This window comes from Lissotriton helveticus, chromosome 8 (genome assembly GCF_964261635.1).
Source record: "Lissotriton helveticus chromosome 8, aLisHel1.1, whole genome shotgun sequence".
NCBI classification, from domain to species: Eukaryota; Metazoa; Chordata; class Amphibia; order Caudata; family Salamandridae; genus Lissotriton; species Lissotriton helveticus.
The window spans coordinates 1297038789-1297060390 of NC_136069.1; positions in this window are offsets into that span (position 1 = coordinate 1297038789).

The following is a 21602-nucleotide window of genomic DNA, read 5'->3' on the forward strand; positions in this document are numbered from 1 at the left end:
TTCACCAACACTCCACCGACGCGTTTCAGCCTCACAGCTTTTTTCACGGTCAGCAAGTCCCTTTTTGCTTTTCATTTTTATACTGCCCCACGCTAGCCATGAAGTGGCATTCTGGGATACGTAGTTTACAAAGCAAAATAATTTAAAAAACATGACAGACAAAGGACCGGTGTGTTCTGATTATGTAAGTATAGTACTTAGCGTCCTAAATTGTTATCATTTAGGGCATTTTTCTTAAAACATGTATTAATAATTATCAAGTATAGGGTATAGTACCCCTATACAGATATTATTATCGCTGAGTTCATATTTACTCCAGATGAATGTGGAGATCCTCTCCAAAAAATAAAATAAAAAATATATATATATATATATATATATATATATACACATTTTTTAATTTATGTTTATATATGTATATACATATATGGATGTATATATATATGTATATATATGTTTGTATATATGTATATGCATAATTAAAAACTAAAATGCAAAGCGGAGTAGTGTGGCTCACTGGTTAGAGGTGGCAGACCCGGGAGCAGAAGTTGGCCCGGGACCAGGGTTCAATTCCCGACGCGGCAGGGTCGTGGACTTGGGTCAGCGGACTCGATAATTCTCGCTTCGGTGCTTTCTCTAATCAGGGGTTCCACTCAGCAACTCTGGGCATTAGCTTGCCTAATCTCCATAACGGCCCCATCAATTCCGGGGATGCCTGGCTCCACCTTGGGGACTCCCAGCTCCCAGCAGGGACCATCCCATAGGGAAAGCCAGGATGGGTTCCCCAGAGTTTACAGCGCCAGGAAACCTACGGACGGGTAGCAGTGCGCTTTACAAGCTCAAATACATTTACAAAGCCCAATAAGCAAGACAGTCCAGTAAATTAATATACTATTAGCTTAAAAAGAAGTATTTTTATACATTAAAGATAATCAAACAACTAGTGAAATAATAACTAAATAAAAATGTGCTCAATCAATTCTTATTAATTTATATATATTTTATTCAAACTAGCTACCCAATACCCCAATGGACCTCACAATCCAAAACTAAAATGTATTGAATAGTTTAAAAATTTTGAAAAATCTAAGAAAATAAATAACAATTGAAACATAACATATTAATCAATTAACTTTAAATAATATACAAATTAAAAAATCACTGCACACCCAAATCCTAATAAACCCCACCGCCAAAAATGGGCACAATTAGTTTGAGTTAATTAATACATAATAAATAAATGCTCCAAAAATTCCAAATACAAACAACACATTCTACTTTACTACAGTATTACTTAAAAATAATTACAGTTGCATTTAAAAGCATAAATAATTAAATAAAAACGAATTGCAATACAATAAAACAATATAATGAAAACAAGATTATAAGAAACTATTTTTGAAATGTTGGTATTTTTGCAAAAAACGTGAAACAATGATCCCTTATATTCGATATTTTTATCCACGATATTTGTTGTAATCACTATATATACACACATATGCATGATATATGTGGAACAATACCATATACCCATGATGTGGGCCTTCCCGGTAATGGGTTAATGGTTCGAAAAGGACTAACCTGAAGATCGCTGCAATATGTAGACTGCTTGCTGGCAGTGTTCTCTGTGAGCAAAGGTTTTAATCAGTCCTCACAGCTCTCAGAAGGAGCATTGTCTCTCATCTCTATCAAATTGCAAAGCTTAGTGTCACACTAACAGTGTGATTGAAATTGTGAGGCCCAACGATTTCCTGCGCTCTCACACTACGTCCTAAGTAATGGGACTTCAACCGGGAAGACAAGGGCATGCAGTGGAACATTTTCAAAAAAAGTAAACAATAAAAAATATAAAAAGCTTTGTGCGTGCGGGTGAGAGCATGTTATTGTGGATGACATTGTGTGCCAGAGAGAATGCATGCATGAACGTCTATGTGTTTGTGTGTTATTATACTTGAGTTTGTGTGTGTGTGTGGGCATCAGAGGCCTAAGTGCAACTTAAAATGTTTATGAATTCTTTGTCTTTCAATTTTTACACAACGACTGGCTTATTTGTCATTAATCATGAATTACCTGTTAAGATCCCTTGTCATGTACAAGGTTATTCATCGTGGAGGAGGATATTTTTATACTGCAGTCTGGTGGCAAACATTGACACTTTTCGGGTTGTTGAATTTTTCAGCTAAATGGTTACAACATTTTTTCAGTCCTGACTTGAAGTTTGACCAAATCACGTGAAATCTCATCGGTGCCCACTAAATGAAGCATGTACTATAAATATTGTTTTGCTTTGAGGATGTGGTTACTGTAAGAGATCTGCTGTACAAATGAATCAGTCATGGAGTGCTGGTCATTTTGTGTTATACATTTAGCTAAGTTGATGGCTTTTTTGCTGAGCTTGTACCGAATTTAGCGGGTCAGGATATTTCAAGCTAATGTACTTTTAACAATGAATCAGATCTGGACAACCGGTAATGGCTCTTACTCCGAAAAAATCTCAGGGCAAAAATCCCCTGAACCTCATTTCAAACAGTTGAGTTCACCTTTTGAGCTGTTACACTCACCACTTTCAAAGATCACCAACCGCCACTGTACCATGGCCACACAATATTTTTGAGTTGTTATTTAGGTGAACACCTAAGACAGCTGTGGCACTATCCATAGAGCTGAGCCAATAGGCTAGCATTGGCCCATTTTTAGGTATAAGTGGTATTTCACTGAAACAAATTTATCTCAGAGACCAAGACCTCATAAACACACTGTGTGCCATTGCCTTAAACTATATAATGTTTTCTTTAATCTCTTTTTATTGGTTAGGCTGATTCTTGATGCCTTCACTATTCATCTTTATTATACTCCATATAATTATTTGTTATGTATCGAATGTTAAGGCTTATATCATAAAAAGGGTATAAATCAATAAATAGTTATATACAAAATGTTACACTGTGATGCAGTATTGCATCCATACCCTGCTAACATAAGTCCAACTTTAATATGCTCTTTTGATGGCAAAATGTTTCCATTTCCAAAGATAATAATCCATGTTTTAAAGTAGGGGGAGATGCCTATAGCAAGCATTTTACTCATGCATTTCAGATTAATTGAAGGTATGTTTATCCATAAATTTAAAATGTATGTTTGTCCTCCTTGGTAGAAAATATTAATTCCCCGGAACTTACAGTTAGCCAGCTGACCTCATCTGTAAATACCCTCTTAGGCCAGCAAGTCCCAGTACAACCACACCCAACTAATATTGATTGTAGGGAAACTCTACCAGCGCCCCCTCCAAGGCTTCTGGATAGTGATGGGTCTTGTCCGCCACCTAGAGTTTAGGTAACCTGTGCCCTTCACAACTGGGAATTGGTGGGGTAGGGGAGTCAGGGGGGCCGATCCCAGGTCCTGTGGCTACGAAAGAGATGCACCAACAAGGGATTCACACCCAGGTCAAAGCTTCCATTCCTCAGCCCTGCCTGAGTCTCCCCTGGATTGCTGCCCTTATGTAGCTATTCTAACTGGAGCGTCGTCCCTGAATACTAGCAGAGAATCTTATGCACACCTTAAAAATACGGAACGTCACTGGCTGACCCATCATAGGGATTTAAAAAATATCTGAGTATGGTAACATTTAGCTAGTAAGGAGGATGGGTTGGGTTGGCCCTGTGTCCAAGAGTATCAGAGGGGACTGTGTGGTTATCAACTGTCGGAGCCTTGTCCCAGCTCAGCAACTGGTTAAGACTGGGGTGTGGGCCTGTGTGATGAGAGAGGGTATTAATCTTGTCCACCTGGGGTTCCTTTATAAACATGTACAACCGAGGAATAAGGCGAGTCCAGGGCCACTGCCCCCCAGGGCTAAATTCAACAACGGGGCCTCAGTCCTGACCTCCAACAGGTGCCTTCCTCTATCCAATCTGGATGGTATAGACTGATGCTTAACAATGGTTATTGGTAACAGCGATCCTTCGGCCATTGGCCCAGTAGAAACGTGGGGAGACGTTGGACCTAAACTACACTCTAATACGGAGTGCCTTCTTCCACTAACATTCTTTGTTTTGATACTGCCGCCTCTGGAGTTTGCACCCTTCCCTTTAGTTGCGATGGACCACCCCCTGTAGCCCCTGTAGCCTCTGGGCCACATGACCTGGGTGATGCTTCTTCCTTCTTGTCCCATCATACTAAGGTAGTTTTTTGGAATGTAGCTGGTTTCACATCTAAGCTCTCATGCCCTAATTGGGGCTTGTTTATAGACTGATTTGATATCTGTTTGTTCGAATAGACATGGTAACCAGGCCTTCAATTTCGTGCATGATTTGCCAATTCTTCCTTGACTGCTATCACCTCAGGGAAGGGACTCTCTGGGGAAAGGGGGTATCAATGTGGGTTAAGACCACCTTATGTTGCATGACCATAGAGATTGAAGTGGGCAGTCCCAATATTAAATGTGTTTCTCTTTCCTTTCCATCTGGTAGGGTATAATACCTGTACAATGTGTATTATAGGCTTGTGGGTTAATGTGCTGAGCTCCAAGTAATTGACCTGATTGGTTCTCACATGCCAGATTTGTAGGTGGGTTCTTTTAAAATAGTAGCAGGGGATTTCAATTGGAAATTTGAGCCACTATCCATTCCTCATGAAGACCTTATCATGGCTGAGGAATAGGTTTGGGGGATTCCTGGTCTCACACTTCCTCCTGTTAAAAGGTGTTCTGCTGTATTGTTACAGCTTAATTCGAGCAAATCAAATCTGACAGGGAGGGGAGTCGCACGTACCACCGCCCACAGTGCTCCAGCCTTACTGATTATATCCTGTTGGACATTAGGTTCTGGCCAACACTGGTCAATATGGTCATAATTCCTAGCCAAGATAGCAACCATAAAGCACAGGGCTTAACACTTGTAGCCCTGGGTGACACCCTCCAGAAAACCCCCCCACAAGCCCTTAGACAGAAGATTGGTTTCTATCTCAATCGGCATTGGATTAAGTGGAGTGTGGTGGCTGAATCAGAAGCAATGCTGAGGAAAGTGTTTGCGGTGGTGTCTGCTGGTATGAAAGCTGTGGTGGCTCAGAATGTGTCCATGGACCATTTAGACGGCCTGCTGAGTTTGTGTATTATTCACAAATCCATGTGTGCCTCCCTCAGGAACTTACACCTGAAAGAGCCTAAGGGGGTGATTATGATGGCGGGCGGGACTGCCTACCTGCCATGCGGCGGTCCCGCCACCCCAATTAAGATGCGACCGCCACTGCGACGGTTTCATGAGTCATTTTAGCATTGCGGTGTGTGCTGTGGAAAGGCCTTCAACACCACACATCATAATATGGATGGCGGTGCCTGCTAAGCACCGCCACCATATATGTGCCCCAGCTCCGCCTGGCCGGCAATCATAACGATTGCTAACTGACGGAAAAGCGGCAGACTGACTTTCCATCCGCCGCGTAATCTGGCGGTGGGTAAATCAGCATACGATGGCGTGACGGCCGGCGGTGGCAATTGTTACACCATCCTATTCACCCCCTAAGTGTACACTTATAGAAAATCCTGTAGAGAAGCCAGAAGTGCCCACTCATGATCTATTAAAGGGGGGTCCAGAAATGCAATTTTGATGGCCAGGTAACCCTACAAAGCTTCAATCCTTAATGCAAAAAGAGCCTGGGAATGTATCAAATGGGACTCAATATTGAGCACCATTAATGGCAAGGACTACTGTGATTCTGTCATTCGTACCTCATTGGATAGAAAAATTTCTGCTGCCGCAGTTATATCCAGGAAAGATAGTTGAAGAACTGTTCTGGGTATACCCATTGGTCTAGAGACCCTGCTGGAGAGTAGTAAATCCACCGGTGCAGCTGCCGTGAGCACTAGATTGAATTAGCATCCCTAGGGGATCATTATATATCTAGCTTAAGGATCTCCGAAGCTCTTAATTCTATTATACCAGATAAGGCACCAGAGTTAGACAAAGTATCTTTTGATCTTTTTAAGTCATATAAAGATAAATGGTGCCCCTATTTTATCTTGCTATTTAACGCCATACTGATTGGTGCTACTATGCCACCCACTTTTGCCGGGGTGGGGATCATTCCAATTTTTATTGGCTCTACATCCCTAACTTCCAACTACAGACAAATCAGTCTTTTTGACATCTCGCAAAAGCTGTTCATTTGGAAAATACTTAATAGGCAGTGTGAGTGGATGATCAATTTGAGAGTTCTGACACCATTATAAACTGGTTTTAGGGCGGGTATTCGAACAATTGATCAGGTGTTCTGCTTGCAGTTGTTGTACTGGAAATATATTACTATGGGTGAGGCAGACTCTTTGTGATCTTCATGGACCGTCCGGTGGCTTTTGACCTAATTCCCAGAAATTCTCTGTGGAAGACGCGGTTGGATTTATGAGTTCCCGCTCATCTTTTAAAAGTTATAATCAGGTTACATTGTAAAAAGTATGCCTAGGTCAAATTGGGCCCATAGGGGAGCTAACGGATCCAATACCTGTGACTAGGGGAGTGAGACAGGGGTGTGTGTTGGCCCCAACCCTCTTTCTCCTTTATATTAACGATCTCGTATGTCAGCTCAAATAATGCGAGGGTAATGCTCCCTGTCTCGCTAGGGTTAAGATCCTGGCCCTACTGTTTGCATACGATACCCTTCTGCTTTCTAAATCCCCACGGGGATCAAAAAGCTTCTGGATTACTTTGGGTCCTTCTGCAGGCAGTGGGGACTGGAGATTAACCTCAGCAAGACCAAAAACACGTTTTTTAATCCTGACCAGCATCCTGTTCTAACACAACTCTGAATGGTGAGGGTATGGAGAGAGTCCAGGTGTTTGATTATCTGGGATTTATACTCACAGATCACTTTGACTGGTCAACCCATGCCCAGAAGCGCAGGCTCAAATTGGAGCAATATTACGGGGCAACCTGAAGACCCAACGTGGCTCCCCCTTTTTCCCAATCACTCCAACTCTTGAGATCTATAAATATCAAGCCCTAGGAGCAACTCTTTATGATGGGGAACTGTGTTTTTTTTTTTTTTAGACACTAGAGCCCTCAAGCTTTTAGAAAACCGATTGATGAGAGCTTAAGTAATCTACCTCTCAGCACCCCACTGGTCCCACTGTGGTTAGATTACAGGCTTAGACATATTATTAGCATAAAGGGGCTAAAGCCGTTGCTGTATCGGTAGAGGTTATAGGCAGTACCTGAGCTTATGCCCCGTTGCACAGCCCTAGAAGATGTATTGGGGCAGCTTTGGGCCCGTAAGATCCCTTTTTTCAGACAATCAAAGAACAACTGGTTCCGATTGAGCATGAGAACCTCTGGTCTTATACAGAAGCGCCATTTCAGTTTCAAAGTCAGAATTAAAAGGTTCCTACTGGCGCCACACAGGTAACCTAATTCTATATTCCCTATTGGCTGGACCTCTCAATGCCTGCTTAATGGAGTTTAAAGTTGATTATCACCTGGAGGTGTTTTTGATGAGATTGACCCTCCCCTCCCCCGTTCGAAATCTGTATATCTCAAATTTTGCATGGGGATCCTAGTCCTCAACTCCTTTACAGCTTCATGGGAGCGTGATGTTCTTGACTGCAATAGGTCCTGCCCTTTTTGCCCCCCTGGTGGTGTAAACAGCTGAGCACGTTTTATGATTTTGCTCAACATATTAAGGCATTGGAAGAAAGTGGATTTTAACAGTCTGCAGCAACCTGGGTTTTAGGTATTATAGGACTGCCTACAGAATACTAAGAAACGATACTAGTCAATACATCGTTTTCGCTGTACATGTGGAGGCTTAGACAGAAAAGGTTGCTCAACTGATGATTTGGGTTTTATTCCTGCTGTTATTTTAAAATTGTAACTGTTATTTTATTTTTTTAATCTTTTTTAATTATACAAATTGGATTTTTACGATGTGCATCAAGACAGATTATGTATGAAAGTCTGCGTGAATTGGAAAATTCCTTTAAATGATTTTATTGTTTTACTTATTTTTATGTATTGTGTTTTAAATATGTTCTGTTTTGGCCTTTGAGACGAAATAAAGATTTTGATGATGATGAAATGTTTATCCATAAATTTAAAATATAACATATTATAAAACTACATTCCAAAACTGCCCCAATAAGTACCAATATAAAACATTTTTTAAACTGAATGATCACATTGGCTGGGGAGATATTATTTCAGCCATTAAACCTAACATCTGAAATTTACTTGAGCAGCAGAATATCATGCCTGTGGTTTCTTAAGCAATAAAAAGCTGGCATGCAGTGATGAAAAGCTGCTGATGTAATTCAAATGCTTAGTTCCACATTTAACATAACATTTACCGAAAAAAAATCACAGAGGCATCATCCAGTTACTTCAGCCTTGCTTTTACAATATATGTTATATCCTGTTCATTGCTGTGGAGGAGAAAAAGGTAAAAAAAGAGAGCCTGTCTAAAGTTGATGAGCAAAAAAACTAGTAACAGTAAATAAACCGAACCAATATAAATATCAATGAGCGATCAACTACCCATAATGTTGAGAGACATTAGATGTAATCCTTTTTTCTGGAAAAGGACCCTTTCCACTGAAAATATTGCTTTAATTCATTTAATTCGCCTAGACATGCCAGTATCTCATTTGTTTTACATGGTGGGCAGAGCAGGAGGAGGGGAGAATCAGTCAAAGGAAGGACAACTGTAGACGTTACCTTTAATAACAGAGACTTTGGCAGGAGAGTGACACGTTGACATTGACAAAGGTTCACAAATTTCTCGTATTGATTGTACAAGGTGAATTAATTCCCAAATGGAGCTGCCATTGTATAGGGTTGGACTTCCACTCAGCCCTGCCAAACGCAGTGCTGTAAGTGTTTACTCCGACCAGGAAAGGACATTACCTTGTTTCTAATTGCAAATATGTTTTAGCCAAGCTGTTATTTTGTTTCAGCCTTTTTTGACTTCTTCAATTGAGTATGGATTTGACCGTGCACTTAAAAGTCTACCCATGTTGTAGGAAGACATAGACGCAAGATAACGTATCAATTGAACAATACGGCGGCTTCTCCGCAGAGGCAGAGGATTGTCGCCCCACTGCCTTTCAGCACGGCAAAAAAGGAAAAAAAAGGTTTCCAACGCAATGTTACTATCTTTTCATTTTTCTGTGCTGGGTAGTTTTGTGGGGCAGGGCTAGGCTGCGGAGGGAGGGGGGAGTTCCCTCCTAAGTGCTTAAGTCTAAAAAAGATTCCCTTTGGGATATTCTATTAGCATACAGTTTGTACATACAACACTTCAATACACATTCATACTTCACTGTTCAACCACATTATTTAGCATACAGCGGGTCAGTATGGTCAGTTACCAGAAATTCAAAATATAAACAATAAAAAGAATTTCCGTTGGAAAAATGTATTTGATTAATTCATATAAAATCATTAAAAAACCATTGAAAAATAGCACATCAATATACACAATAAAAACATAAGAGAAACCAAGTCACAAAGATACAAAATAATTATAACGACACCCTTCACATTCATATGTCAATGTTTGCATATATTACAATATAGTGTACAAATACATTTATTTCATATGTAAGCAAAAGACAGCGACGCATTTCGGAGGATTATATTGGTCCCACCTCCTTCTTCAGGCTTGCCTATACATGTATTCCAACACTGTGCATCGCATTTGGCACAGGTTATCCCAACAAACTTCAGGGGCTCTCAGCTTATTGCCTCCAGAATGTGTTGTAAGGGCACTTCTTTACGGTTGCCACAGCCAAATAAGATTCTGGCAAACTTTAGAGGGGATTTCTCAATTTCCACCAATGGAAGGCACCCAATCCTGTGTATCTTATGTTTATCGCACCATCCCTCTTCTGAATTCCTTTCTGTATTTTTCTATTGTAAACAAGGCATCTAACAATCCAGCCGGGATTCAAAAATCTCCTGCTTTGAGTGCCAAAGTCAACCCTCCTAAGTGCGCATGAATGTTTGGCCGGCCCTCTGGGGATGGCACTTTGCATGTTCTCCACACAGGCTGCATTACAACCTGGGTGGAGAACATGCCCAAGCTCCCATCCCCCATCTGAGCGCTGAACCACAGCACTCAGACCAATCACGACCAATCACAACGTTGCATTGCAGCATTGTGTTTGGCTTTGGGAAGCCTATTCTGCTTCCTATTTGAACAGAAGACAGGAAGAGGATGGAAAAGAGGCGCGGGCTGGCCAGCTGGCCAGCAGGCAGGTAAATTAGCTTTTTCTATTTTTTTTCTCCCCCCTTGCTCCGCCCCACTACTGATTTGCGGGAGCAGCCGCGATTGAGCTTGTGTTAGACCATAGGATACTTGCAAACCCTAGATGTGGCAGAGAAGAGATGCATTATTCATATTTAATGTCCTGGTAACAACAATTTTACGATATATTTTAGTAATGTATGCTTTTTGCCACATTGAAATAAGGTAAAAGTAAATGTGCAATGTGGCATCACTGTTCACAAATGTACATTGTACTGTATTTTTTATTGATTTATTTACAAATCACTGACAGCCTTGCTTTGAAACTCTCAGCATCGTTTTCAGGAAAGCAGTCTAGAGTCATGCAAAGCATAAAAACCGTGGGAAGCAAGTGCAAAAAACGCTAACACAGACTACACAAAAAAATGCCCAATTTATACAGAAGGTAAAAGTGATAGTAAATTCACTAGAATATTGTGAAGAAAGGCCTAGAAAATTTACAGATACCAGCAAATGTATGACAGTCAATAGCAGCCGAATATCTATTTTGATGGCAGAATTACCACCGAATTAAATTTAGAGAAACGTTGGAAAACTGAATTATCAAAAGAAATTACTCTGGCGATAATCAACTTAGTTTCAGTTTGTAGACCATTTAATCCACTTATGGTACTGCCGAGAAAGCCTTCATCCAGGGACCCGTACAAATGCCACATAGAAGTCCCCCGACGTACGTGGGGTGTTCCCTGGTGCACTGCTTCGTTGCAACTAGGGCTAAATTACGCTATAGAGTAAGTGTACTGATGTCCTTTTTATTGGACTTTTCTTGTTGTGCTGTATAAAGGGTTCTGTTATGTAGTTACTTTTGAATTAAAAATACATTTAAAAACACCGGCCCCAGTGCATTTCGGGACAGTGGGTCCCTTCGTGAGCTAGCTACGTTATTCAATGTAGTGATATCCCCAACCAGAAATGAAGAAGGAAGCAATATGATGAATTAATCGAATGTTCAGGGTACTTAAAAGTTCAAATACCCTTGCATATATAATTTGGTTTACGGAACCCAAGTATAAGGGTACTTCATACATTCCTATATTAATGGGCTGTTTTTTTGCTACATTTTGATTTATTTCATTTTGATTTTGATTCATGGAATATTCCTTGTGTTGTTAAAACTAGAAACGGGTACCTAGTCAATTCCAAGGAAATTGACAGCATCATGTCTTGGCATCATTACTTCTGATCGTTTGCTGCTTTTACTATAGTTGCCTTCAGACCACATTTTTCACCCAGAACAGGGGAGGTTGGCCTCCTTTTTTAGGACCTTCTGAGCAAGCTCGTTAACAATGTGAACTTTATTTTCTTTGCATGGTGCCACCCGGTCCTACAAGCCTTCATTTTCTGGAATAAGTGCTGGTGGAGTACATTTTAACAAAAGTGAAGCTGGCTCCGCTTGTGTGATGGTCTGTCCGCTGACATAATCCTGGTGACCCATTCTCCATGGGAACCATTTGCTCTTGGCCACTCCTACGTGTAATGTTTTGGAGTACCATTATGTCTGACGTAGGTGCCTACAGTCTGTGGTCACAATAGGCTACATCAGTCATAGTGTTTAAATCTGACTCAATCACTCATGTTCACACTGCTATTCTGCTTTTTTAATTAGGTATAGCAGTACATTTTCTTTGATACTCTGCCAAGCTCTAAGTGGAGGTCAGATTGTTTAGAGAGACGCTCATCCAACTATGACCCTCATTACGTGTCATGCTGGAAAAATGAGATACCTGGAATTACAAGTACCTCACAGTTCCTTGATGTTAGTGTTCAGAATCAATGAATTATTCAGGATGTTTGAATGGTGCATTGCCTGCGGGAATATGACTTTATGCAATAATTCCCTCGTTTCAGCCACTCCAAGCATTTTTCCCTGCAGACACTTTGCCTGTTTTTTCTGATGAAATGTCTACAAGCACCAATGTCAAAAGTGAGGTTTATTACCTATGCAACTTGTAATTCACAATCTGGTGGGACTGGAATTAGAAGAAAAGGAAGAAAGGTGGCTTATCTGTGTTGAGTATTTATGGGCCAGGAACTCCATGGTCATGTGAGGTGTGCTGTGCAGTCAGAGCGTCCAGGGCATAACTGAATGAGAATCAATGAGGTAAAAAGGTGTTAGGATGTGCAGTGCTCCTAGGAAGCACTTGCTAAGTTTGATAGGGACCACACTTGGGTCTGTATGGAAGTTAGAGGATATTTGGATAATTACTATGCAAATGTCTGGCCAGTGATGAATCTGTAGGCACAAGAGCCCTGTTCAGCTGAAAATCAGGACTGCATTCGCTGTGGAGGACCCAAAAGCTTTTTTCTGCCAGTACTTGTCTCCCACTCAAATCGTACTAGTAAGTTGCATCTGACAAGCCAGGCATCCTATGCAAAGTATTTTCTGTGAGTAGTTGTGTCTTATTTCAAGCTTATTCAGGGTACAAGTCCTATAAAAAGAAGTGGGGGACTGACCAAGTAAGACAATATGCAAATGACCTCATGACGTCACAACATAGCGCTATAAAATAAATAAAATAGTGCTATATAAATCCTTTGTGTAAATACTGGGACAGACCAACCCCTCTGACAGTGTTACAGCTTATGCATTTATATAAAGGGACAGAACAAAGGCAAAAGCATGCCTCTCTTTAATACCTGTGAAGAGAAGGCAAGCCGTGTGCCTTTGTTTCCCTCTGTGGCGTTTACATTTAAATGTAAGGTTTAAATGTAAGCTTCCAGGCGCCCCCAGTCAGCATATACAAACAAAAGGAGGTCGGATGGCCCCTTAACTTCGATCCAGCTGGAGGTGAAAAAAGGCTCCCTCGTTGCCTGTACGTTGCTGCTGTGAATGGAAAGCTGGTGTCTTACACTGGGACAAGTTCAACCTATTTCTGTGGGGCCTAACTTATTGGCCGGGTGGACGGCGTCCACCCTGTAAAAATAGTGGGTGGGCGCCATGTACCTGCGTGTACCCCCGACTCGAGCCCTGAGCTTATTTCTGCTTTACATGCTCAGACTTGGGGGAACCAAAAGTTGCCCTGGCAAAAATGTGCCCGCTCCCTTCATCTCCTCACACAGCCTATCTGCCTCCATCCATTCATGCTCTGTCCTTCTCTCCTCTCTTCTCCCTCTCTGATCACTTTCTATCTACCTTTCCCATCCCTCCCTCTCTTTCTTTTTCTCTTGAAGCCTCTTGTGCCTCATGCTCTTAAACTCAGAGACCTGGGGAGAGTGACAGATGCCCCAGGAGCTGCACTGGGATTTCAAAATCGGCGTCCAAGAGCTTCAACCTACAAGGGAAATGCCCGGTGGAATAAAAGGCCTGTCCTGCCCTGCAGTGATTTACACATATGCGTCCATATATTTCAACACTTTCTCTTGGGGGAAAAAAATATGCGACCCGCAAAACCTACTTTAAGTGAGTAAGACCCAGTTTGTGTATAAGACCAACTGTACTTAAGAACAGCAAAAGAGCTGAATACAAATACCAGAAGAATGATGCTGCTTTTTAAAAATCATTTTCGTGATAAATGGCTTTTATCATTTTGAAGGAATCGTTTATATTCTTCAGTTGAAGAATATATTCAGCACTAGCCAGGCCTGGTCACAAGCAAATGGAGGGGGAGAGATTAATTAACTGATTCGGCAGGCACAGAGATCAGAGCTGTTTATTTTTCCTGACCTACATTCACTCTCTTTAAATGCAGAGTAGTTTGGATCCCAGGACAGTATCACAGAAGACCAGCGGTTTTTCTCGTGAGACTCACTTCAGATAAATTACATTTCTTGAGAAGATAGAAATTCCATTTGATGAGAGCGCGATGGTCAACGGAGGCATAATTGAGTTTCGTTTTGGAGATTGCCTTTCTGCTTCTCGAAATCTAAGATCGCTGATGTTTTAACCTCCCATACTACCAAATTAATGGTATAAATACTACAATGTGATCTCTTGATATTATCGTCATGCGTGCTAAAAATCGAGAGGAGCATGCTCGTGCTTCAGGAAAAAGAGAACAAAAAATATCGAATGAGTTAAGCTTATAGATATTAAACACATTGGTCAAAGTAACCCTCGATATCAGAATACTTGCAAATTGTGCATGAGATCTGGGAGAACGCAACATCCATTCGTTTGCAATCAGCATATATGAAAAGTACTGTGAATTCCTTTGCATCATGCACATATTGAGCTGTTGGGTGAAATTAGAAGCTTTGAGGGGAATAAAACCTCCAAACGTAGCATTAACCCTGGCTTAGATTGCTGGATTTCTCACAGAGAAGCAGAGGTAAAACATTTCATAATGCAGTTTATGGATGATTTTTTTAAAGCCTCATTCGGATTAATTGTGTTAGACCTGGCTTTTTCAGTGGGTTTACTCCCAGACCTTTTGGCCTCCTGTTTTTGACATTGTATTTGTTGGTTTTGGGACTCTGGGCACTTTACCACTGCTATTCGGTGCTGTAGTGCATATGCTTTCCATGTAAATTGTATTTATGGATTGGTGTTTCCATGATTGGCATATTTGATTTACTGGAAAGTCTCCAATAAAGTGCACTGAGAGTGCCAGGGCCTGTACATCAAATGCTGCTAGTGGGTCTGCTGCGCTGATTGTGCCACCCACAGCAGCTGCCTTTCAAAGGGTTCTCAGGCCTGCCACTGCAGTGCACCCACTTGCCAGGCCCTAACCTTCCCCGGCAGGACATGGACTGAGTGTGTGACATGTCCTGATAGTGAAATACTGTGTATTTTGTTTTTTAGTATTGAAAGTCTATTTGTCCCATAGGATAGCATGGGAGGTACTGTGTAACATCTTACAAGTATAACTTCCCATGCGAGTAGATAGATAGTTGGAGTTTATGTTCTCTGAACTCAGAATTTAATAACCCATCTTTTAGTAAAAATGGTTTTTAAATTGTGGGTTCTGAAAATGCCCCTTTTAGAAATTAAATATGAAATAGAAACTCAGCTGAGATGCACTCAATCTGAACACGAAGTTAGCAAAAGGAAACAAAATTCCACAAGGTAGTTCTCTCAGGTTTGTATCCTGTGAGGGGGCTCTGCCCGGCCACCCAATTCATAATAGGAAACAGGTGAACTAGGAAGAGTGTGGTAGTGCACCCAGTGTCTAGGACACTCATCCTAGTTCTCCTGTTTCCACTTTTAGAAATTAGACATTTTCTTGCATAGCCATTTTGTGTTCCTCTACCTTTTGTGTATTCCCTGTCTGGGTTTAGAGTAACAGGAGCAGTGAATGTGCATTCACACTAGACAGACTCAAGGGGGGGTGAGATGTGTCCTTCCTTTCCTGGGTGACTCATAGCCAGGCTGAATCGACCTGGGTGCATTTAAAGTAGTGGATTGAGTTGTTGCTTGCACCTCACTGGGCTGTGGCTGTCTTCCACAATGCGGTCTTCACACGCTGGAGTGAGTCTGGCCTGAGCCAGGCAGAACTGGATTACATATAGTTCAGTGGAACTATATGTTTGTGCCATCTTCTTCTGGGTACCAACTTCTAGAACTGGATGTTTCACCTGCCAAAGAGGAAGAAGATAACCCGATGCCATCAACGAGCCCGCTGCCGGCACTGTGAACTGAAGGCACAGCAGAGGGCATCGTTACATTTCACACCGCAACCCTTGTCTCACCAATGATGCCGTCTGACGCAGGTGCTTGCAGCGTGACCTGTGGGCACCTCACTCTGCACAGCTTCTCACCACTGCCTTGTTATCCCCAATGATGACGCCACACCATCACTGATGCCTCTGCCTGCACCGTGACCGGTGAACACTACTCATGGAGAACACGGAGCTCCTCCCCGTCTCACACTGCAGCCTTGACACACCGACACCATTGACTCCAGATCGTCAACCAATGCCGCTGCCTGCACTGCGACCTGTGGGCCTGCACATTGCATTGCCCCATCTCGCACCACAGCCTTGGGTCTTGGGTCTACCAATGACATCGCTTGAGCAAAATTGACGCCGTAGTTTGCACTGTGACCTGTCAACACTGTACCGAGCAATGCTCCGCTTGGCACCACAGCCCTGGTCTCACTGAAACTGCTGGATGACCTTCACAGAGACACTGCCTGCACCATGACTCATGGGCACTGAACGTTGCTCCGCTCCGCATCACACCGCAGCCTCGACACCTGCCGATGCCAGTGCTCCTGACTTCAAACTCAAGGAGTGCGACCTGCAACGCATGTGACTTCAAGGGGCCGATGACTCCTGCACTGACTTCCGAAAATGACGCCAGCCTGTAGCGGGAATTCCGTTCTCCTACAGAACTGTGCATAGAGATTTGGAACCTCGGCGAATTAGGGTGACCGAAAACTCACCTCAGTACCCAAAATCCCCTTTCCAAGCTAGCTACAGTGTCTCATTGGTCATAACCAACTCCCAATGTTTAGACAAACCAGAACATGAACTTACACTACCTCAGGTCACGTGGAACACATGAGCACTCTTTCGTTATACAATCATTTCAAACCAGAACGTGGAGTAAATGAGGACACGTGCACATTTGAAATATTTATTTACTAATGCCGTCTTCTCAAACACAGTATCTTAGATAATACAAGGAAACATATTATCAGAAGCAAAGTTATCAGCATAGTTACTAGTCCATAGAAAGCAAAAGGTGATAGCATGCTAAGATGCTGTAATGAATAAGGGTTAACAACACCTAATTCTCACCCTCCCTAACTAGCATATTATATTAATATCTAAGAAGGTCTCTTTGGGTTTTAGCAGGGCGGGCCCATACCTCAAGATCCTAGTATGAAGAGATCACATCAGCTTCCACCAGCTCTCTGCATGCGAACAGCATCAAGTGTGTATGTGTGCTCTAAGCAAAGCAATATAAAACGCGCCTAAAGCCTGAATTTGGCAGAAGCTGCACTTATGTTATGTCTATGAAGGTGCGAAGATCAGACCTCACAATAATACTGTGTCGAGTTATCCTTGAAACTTCAGCACTCACTGTGCAGACATAGTTTACCAAACAACGTGGATATCAGAGCAATAACATATTATTCTCACGTAAATCACAACGCTCTTCTAGGCTGAAAGCTAAATCAACAATTATGTGTTGTGTGCAGAAGCAGCAAAAGGAAAAATGGCGTTTAAACATTTAATAAACTCATGCTAACGTAACACAGTATATAGATAAGCAGTAACTATATGACAAGCCGATGCCGCTCCTCTGGAAGTCATCGCAAGGACCGACGCCCTGCATCTTCAAAGATACTGTTTTACGGGTCTCCCTGACACCGTAGCTGGTCCACGATGCCATGGCCGTCCAGAACTTTTAGATTTGTTGTTCACGACACTGTGATAGCCCCAGACGGAGCTATCGACTTCAAGGAACTGTATATAAAGTCTATTTTTGCTAAATTGGTATTGTGGATTACTGTGTGGTGGACTTTTATTGTTTTGGTCTTGTTTTACACAGATAAATATTGGATATTTTTCTAAAACTGGTGTGGTGTCCTTTCGTAATGTTTTCACTGTAATACTGTTTGTCATATGCAAATGTTTGTAGTGTCCCTTATCCTGACTAGATTGGTGGATTCTGCCTGGCTTAGGTGCATACCCTAGTCAGTCAGAAAACCCATTTCTAACAAATTGAAGAAGATATGATAAGAGTGAGAATTCATATATTTTAGAAAAAAAGAAAAAAATGCCCAATTCCAGAAATCGATTGCAAACAGAGAAGTGCATAGAGTTTATTCAATAACCTGTCATAATAGTCAGTATCTGACTGCAAATTTAGCACAGTCACTTTCCCACTACATCTTCAGTGGGCTCCTCACGCCCAGGCTATCAGTAAGAACTGAACTTGGTTAGCCTTGTTAAGGTTAGGCAAAAAACTACACCCATCTGTACCTTGGTTGGTGCCTTCATTTTTTCAGTACGGGCACCAGCCACAGACTGTCAAACTTGGTAAAGAAGACAAAAAAAGAAAAAGTAGATATGTGTTTTGTAGAACAATTTACCTTTAGCAAATCCACCTATTTTTCATGGTCACCCCATATTTTTCACCCTTTTCAGGGCCTTGTTTTTGCTGTACTTAAAACTCTGTGGACCATACTCCTGCTAAACAGGAGTACATTGTCTGTGCTCCCCCTTTAAATATTGTTAAATTGGTTTATCCCTGATTGACATACTTTATTTGTCCTTAGTACATGGTATAGTAAATGCACTCAGGGGCTGGTAATTAATTGCCACCTATAGACTGCAACACCTATTGTGCCATCCACATGTTTGGCCTGTAAAATATTGCTTCAGGCTTGCAATGTGTAGCCTGATTGCAGCAGCCTAAAAAACTGCTGTCTGCCCAATCAAAATAACTTTTTTTGACAGGTGAATTACACCTTGTTGCCCAGACGGTAGGGAGCCTGATATTTAAAAACAGAGCATTTGTGAAATTAAAGTGTGCCTGTTACTTCAGACAATAGCTCCATAAAGCTGTTTTCACTGGCAGGACTGTGTGTAGCTGGATCCTCGAAAATGTCAATGTGCGGATTATAATCTATAAACTTTGGCAGGACACAGCTGGCATAGTCACTTAAAATATATATTTTATATGTATTGAAAACCCAATTCATTGTTGAAGTTAGATTTTCAATAACTATTTAGGAAAAGTAACTTTTAGAAAATTACATTTTTCCTACCTGAAACGCTTGAAGGCTGATTTGCATTAGCCTGCCAGCAGTCAGAGCTTGACCTTGATGAGGTGTGAAAACTTCTCCAAGAGCAGAACAGTGGCCCAGGTCTGGGACGGGATGGGCTATATGGTGGGCAAATGATCTATTCAGCTCAGGGAGAACTCTTGGAGGGGTTCCAGGAACTTCATTAATTTCAAAGGGGCAAAGGTGAAGCCTACACTTTCAGAGACCTGGTAGTGGCAAAGACTTTGTTGCCCAGGCCCAGAGTAGCCAGGCTGGCTCCGGACTCAGTAGGAAGGAAGCTACTCCCAGAATCATTTTGGCGTGGGTACAGAAGAGGCGACACCTCTGGTGGACATAAACTGTTCTGAACAAAGCAGTAAGGTTTCCCCATTTTGGTTTCAGGAGTAGGATATGCTGTGAGATTATTTACGGTATCTGCTACAAAAATCCTGAACAGATGGGACACAGAACATTTTTTAACTTCCAAGACCCCAGAGCATCAGCAGACCTCGCAACAAAGGTGTCTGACATATATTTAACTTCAGGCTTCTGCTCTGGAGGTTTTGAGCTACATAAAAAGACTGAGGGCCTGATCACAAGAATATATGCTATTTATCACAACTTTTAAATAGTGATGCCACAGGCTGAGGTATTGATCAGGGAAGATAAAAAAGCACAATTTTTGAGTTTCTGGGAAATAACACTTTTTGGGTTAAATACCATATGCTTTTCCCCATTACATCTTGGCAGGTCTGATTAATGAATGTTGCGTTATTCAACAGACACGATAATTATCGGCTGCATTAATTAAAACCAAGCATATAATTCTGATCCAAGTGTAAACTGGGGTTTATCCAAGGGTCTGAATTTAACGAGAAACTCATAATCATGGCATCAAGGGTAATATTTTGGACTGAGACAAACCTGCTTGATGCATTCAACTTCATTGCGGTGGGCCTCAAAACTCGCCTAGGCCCCAGTCTACTGCTTCAATAGACTATCGTTGGTGCTTAATGCCTTTTGGTGCTCTATTTTTCTAATTTAGTTTACTGTTTTGACTTTATTACTGTTTTGGTACTGCATAAATACAAATTTCCGTAAATTAAGAATGCCTGCTCTGTGCATAGCTATCAAGGGGCTGAGCTCAGGTTAATTTGGTTACTTTGGGGTTCTCCCTGACAAGTTACTGTTATCATTCCTTGAAGTGGATAATTGCTAACCTCAAATAGTAATCCACTTTCTTACAATGCCAGTACAGTGGGGATGACACACTAGACCATCAAGGCAACGTTTCTTTGTCACAATGGTATAGTCCCAAATCTGGGGATAAAGTAGAACTGTTTATGTTCCAGCAGGGGGAGTACTTTAGTAGCAAAGCATTCCTTGTAAGTAATCAGACCTCAAAGAAATGGGAGTCAAATGACCATAGGAGTGAACATCGTGGTACTGGAAAAACAACTATTTTGGTATGCACAGGGGGATGTTCACACTGCTGGCATATCAACACCAGTTCTCCCAAAAAGTGTTCTGGATGTTGCAGTTCATAGTCGCTTCAGGTACTCACAAGTAGAAAGTGATCACCATAAGTGTTACCAGAACCCTGCTTGATTACTCTAGACATGTGTTTTCTGGTTGTTACCATTCATCCCCAGAGAGCAGCCATTAGGCGTAGGGATGCTTGGAATGCGTCTTGTAGTCTCTCAGATAAGTACCAGCCCAAAACATGCAGGTGCATCCAATGAGAGTTAAGCCATACAACTCCAGAGGTAGCTTAACATTTACATGAGAGATAGAGGTTATTAGCATATTTGGATCAGTTTTCCCAAATGCATTTTGGTTTCTGCTGTTCATAATAAAGAAGTACGCCCAGGAAGAATGTGTTGGAATGCAGTGTTTGATATCTTCGGCATGTGTTTCTTGGGTGTGCTGGTCATTAACAGAGGGTTTCTTTTAGGTTTTGGGAACTTGAAATGTTGCCTATTGTCTCTCAAGTGAAACACCACTTCAGACATGCAGTTGCGTTCCATTACTCATCAGCCAAATAGCTTCAGGAGAAGCCTAAGAGTTGCATGGGGGAGGCAACACACTGCTTGCAGAGCAACACCAATTCTTCCGAATGCATTCTGGATGTTGGAGTTCATAGTAGTTTCATACTCACAAATAAAAACATAAAAAGGGTTTGTCACCAATGTTTGTGCAGTCTGTGCTTGACATATTTGGACACACGTTTCTTGGTCATTGTCTGCCATCAGGAAAGAATATCCATTACATTTGGAGGTGCTTGAAAAGCTGTTCATTGCCTCACAGGTGAAGTATCACTCCAAAGTATACAGGTGCATCCAGGCAAATATATTCTGGAGTAGCCTAACAATTACAGTGGGGAGTGATAATATTTAACCGTCTGAGGATCACAGAGACCTGTAAATCACGTTGTTGCACATTCAAAACAGAATCTTGAATTTTATTTACACAGGCATGCTGTTATATCATCGATCGCTGTTATATATCGATCGGCAGGTTTTTTATACATTAGATATCCTATTGGGCTTTTGAACCAGGTACGGTCTGGAAAAGCGAAGGAGGTGGTTGGCTCAGAAAGTACAGAGATGACTGCAGATTAACTATCGGGCCCTGTCATGAATACTGTGACAAGGCTTGTTT